Here is a 4530-nt window from a genome sequence, read left to right as displayed (position 1 = left end):
GCCCTGAGCCCTGAGCCCTGAGCCCTGAGCCCTGAGCCCTGAGCCCTGAGCCCTGAGCCCTGAGCCCTGAGCCCTGAGCCCTGAGCCCTGAGCCCATCTTCTTTATTTCTCACACTGTGGAACAGAACCTTGCTCTCTTTAGCAGCTGTGGGTGACTCTCAGAATCAAGAGCAGACCACCTACTTTGTTGAGCAATTGCCAACCTCTCTGTCACTCATATGTCAAGGTTTGGTCTTTTGTTATCTATTGAAATGTTAAGTGTGAGCTTTTAAGACTTGGTTGTCTTAGAGATGAGAGAGTTTGTATGTATATCTTGGCCTCAAGTTAATTTTGATTGGTAAATGAAGATGTCAACAGTCGATAGCTGGGTAGAAGAGATATAGTTGGGTTTAGATTTTTGGGCTTGGGGGTCAGAGAGAGATCATGAAGGGGAAAAGAATGCAGCAGGAGGAAGAAGCCATCATGGGTTAGAACTCAAGAGAATGTGCTCCCAGAGTTGACCAATTAGAGCTAAAGGTCACCTAGATGAAACATAATAAGTAATAACGGGGTTATGATAAGAAAATAGATCCAAATAGCATAGAGGGAAGGCAGCTGCCCAGCTGTTATACTGTTTAAGGCTTATTTTAAACAAAAAGGTTGTGTGTGGTTTTTATCCAGGAACTAAATGGTCTAAGGCAGGGTGGAAACCCCAAGTCAGGATTAAATATTTCTACCACACTCATACACTGTTTCTTCCTAAGAACATTTTTGCTACTTGCCTTGCCGTGGACACAGACACATGTGTATGTGACTGTGGGTGTACGCTTGGTACAGTGCCCATGAAGAGGTTGGAGGAGATCCTCCAGTACTGATCCTCATCTTCCATCGTGTTTGTCTGATGACTGTGCCATGCTAGTTCCTCCGTGAGCTTCTAGAGATGCTCCTGTCTCTACCTCCTATCACCATATAGGAGCAGAGGCATTGTAGACATCCATACTCATCTTCCTTTATGTGGGCATTCTATCTGGGTCCTCAGGCTTTTGCAGCAAGGACCTTAACCCAGTGAGCCATTGCCCTGGCAAAGATAGCTTTTTTTTTTTTTTTTTTTTTTTTTTTTTTTTTTTTTTTTTTTTTATGAGAAGAAGTTCATCAGGGCAGTAGTCTATAGGACACATGACAAAAATGACAGCCCTGTGCTCTGCTAGTGGGAGCCCTGGCTCCCTCATCTCTCTCCTGAGCTCACTGTGGGAAAATGCTGTCTCTGTGTGTCCATTTAGTTACAATAACTTCTTATAAGAAACTGGCCAGCAGGCTGTTTCACATACAACAATGCCTTTCTTCTCAGGGACTTGTGTTGCCAAGGTCAAGGTTCCCAAATGTCCTTGACAATGAGTGTCAACCCAGCACCCGCTCCGCTCCTGAGGCTTCCCAAATGCAGATGAACATGATATGCATTGACTTTCGCCGTGGATGCCCATTAAAATGTTTCCAGCTCCTCAGTTCCTCAGCTCCTCAGCTCCCCAGGCACCCTGTTATGTATTCTGGGAGAGTATTGTGTGCTCAGTAGTATCTTCTCCAGAGAGCCTTTAAAGGCTAATTAATTAGAGAATGCATCCTTGACATACCATGAGGTCCAATTCACAATTGGATCTGGCCTACGGTGCTGGAGAAATATCTCCCAAGACACAGCGCAGGCTTCCAGAGAGCAACAAGTAGAGAGAAGCCCTTCTCTGTGGCCCTAATGAGACCAGCAGAGGAGCAGAAGCCCAGAGGCAAGCTGTTTGCAAATCAATGCCTATGTCAGTCCCAAGGTTCCCTTCTGAGAGTAGATTCACAGAGGGAGAAGGAATCTCTAGAATTGGCCGTTGTAACCATATGAGGATCCGTACTGATATCCTTGCAAAGCGTGCTGTTGACGGACTTGACTTTCCACACACGCAAGGGATGCAAGCTTAGAAGCTGAAGGCTTGTCCAGGAGCTGAGGAGCCAGCAGAGGGTGAGGCATAGATTGTATAGGCACAGGGTCTGTCTGTGCAAGGCAGCACGGGAGTAGCGCTTTCGTCCCTGTGCATCTCAGATGACACAAGGTTTGACTGAGTGTGTTCCTGTGTCCCAGCTCTCTCCCTGAATATTGAAAATCCTAATAGTTCATACAGGTGAGAGGTCTGCAAGCACGTTTCACCCATGTGGGGGTCACCAAGTAGACCAAACCTTTGGTATCAGATAAACATAGCCTTTGGTCATAGCGAGAGTACTAAATACACGTGACATGGTTGTATCAACACAGAACCTGTGTGTTCTCATAGATACAGTATGTGTGTGCGTGCCTTGCACAAGTGGCAATGTGACCATTTCTGGAATCTTCTTGGAAAAATATGAATGTGATCTCATTAGTAAGCTAGCTCTTTGCCATACCTATCACATGTATGACATATGTATGTTACATATATGTTCTGCTCCAAGGCAACAGAGGTACCTCCCCTGGGGCTGAAATTCCCAGGGTCTCAGCCCCTTCTTACCCATGGGGGGTGAGTTTTTTTCCCCACAGGTGGTGGATCTGACTGTCCTGGAAAATTTGCAGAGCATCGAAATTCCTCTGTAGAGATTTGCTGTGTGGAGGTCTGTGATTTGCTTTGCAGAAGAGCTGCACAGATGAGCGCCCTGTGTGCCTCTGTGGAAGATGTGCCCAGACAGCCAGGCCTAGTGCTCCTAAGAGGGCATCTGCCTGTCACTCACTTTGCTTCCGTAGGAGGCGGGGGTGGGTGGGTGGCGGTAATGTGGAAATGGTTAGCACTGGCTAGGTCCAGGGTGATGTATCCCTGTCCTGCCTCCTCCGAACCCAGACGTTCTTCACTTGTGAGGTTCCTTTAGTCCTCCCTTCCCCATTCAGGCCTTCCAGTGAGGTTTTGGTTTTCTGGGGAATGTGAGTGGACTTGTCCTGGCAACTCTGGGGCGAAGGGGCTGGAATTTGTGTGGACCCTTCCGTCCCCACTGAAGGTTCTCTGTGTAGGACAGTGAGAGAAATGGCCTTGGCTGGAACAGCAAGGGCCACCTTCAAACAGCTTTGATGGCTGAGCTGCCTTTGAGCAGAGCGAGGGCACTTACCTTTCAGACCTCGGTGAGGTCACTGTGTGATGTGCGCAGCACAGAACAGGCGCCCAGAGCATGTGACTCTCCTTCCTTCCTTCCTTCCTTTTCCTGTGCCACAGCAGGATGTGGGATCACAGCGACTGAACCTGGGGATGGAAGAGGCGTGAAAGAGGAGCACTTCGTGGTTGTGGAAGTTCGTTTTGCACCGTGGTGAGGCAGGGATGTGAAGAGCAGCAGCCCTGAGAAGGAAGCTGGATTGGAAGCAAGAACAAGGGGGCTCTGCATGCAGCGGGCGGTCCCTTCCTTTGGCACCTTGCTGAACTCACCACTCACCCCCAGTTTTGAGGCACACGAATAATAGCATGCCTGGTGCTCTGGGTTGGCTTTTGTTTGTGCTGAACTTGCAGAGGCTTCTCTGTGATGACAGAGCGAGGGTTTTCCCTTGAATTCTGTGCCTCTGGTTTTGCAAGGCCAAGCATCACTTGAGCCTGACACAAATAGACCAGGCAAGCCCCACCTCTGCTCAGAACTCATCCTGGGAGTAACACAAGCTCCCTGGATGGAGAAAAAAAAAAAAAAAAAAACAAAGCCAGTTATCTCTACCCTTAGACTTGGAAGGGACTGGGGCATCTGAAGTCCTTCCTGGGCTGGCACTGCTGTGGGTAGCCTCAGATCTTTCTCCTCTAGGCTCAGGTGTGAAGAGGAGATAGGATCCCTGTGCTCCATGAAGCCACAGTGTCATCACCCAGCGAGTGCCCCTGGGCTTAGAGAGGCCACAGCAAGAACAGACAGGGACACAATGAACCCAGTTGTCCTAGGAGGACACAAAGCTTGCCAGGCTGGGGCAAGATGGCATAGATGCCCTGCCTGCCGCCCTGGGGGAGGCCTGGGCTTTATCTGAGTCTCTCCCTTCCTCCTGCTCTACTTTGGGAAGGCCGGGACTGGTGACCCACATGCCTTGAATGGATTTTTCTATTTTTTGCTACTGCCTCTGCTGTCACCAACACATTCTGGCATTTTCTACTCTTTTTTACATTGCTTACAGCCTGGATGGAGACAAAAACATTACACCCTGGGCCAAGACAGTTAGAAATCAGGGCACCAGAGCCTCTGAGCGGAGCAGACAACAACCTGCTTAAGTGGCATGGAGCCTCTGCCAGCCAGTGGCGTCTGTCATCTGTCACCGGAGGGGCTCATTGGCTGTAAGATGGGATTTTTGGAGATTTATTGAAATTATAGTCATTTTCAAAAACAACAACAACAACAAAACGATCAACCTGCCTGTTATCTCAAAACACCAGCTACGTAGGACAGACCCACCCATAAACACATAGGAGGTCTTTGTTGTCCTTTATTCATTTTGTATCAAATGCATATCATTATAGAAAACAACAAGCAGCTTCAAAATAAGTATATTGTGGGATGCCCCAATGCAGCGAATTAGCATATGTGGTTACC

General features: G+C 48.4%; 1 pseudogene; it reads left to right on the top strand.

Annotated features, from left to right (window-relative positions):
* The window catches only part of LOC110336943, a 27686-nt pseudogene that overhangs the window by 16097 nt on the left and 7059 nt on the right, over positions 1-4530 (top strand).

The sequence above is a fragment of the Mus pahari genome, chromosome 19 (assembly GCF_900095145.1).
Source record: "Mus pahari chromosome 19, PAHARI_EIJ_v1.1, whole genome shotgun sequence".
NCBI lineage: Eukaryota > Metazoa > Chordata > Mammalia > Rodentia > Muridae > Mus > Mus pahari.
This window is presented reverse-complemented; position numbering and strand designations above follow the sequence as displayed.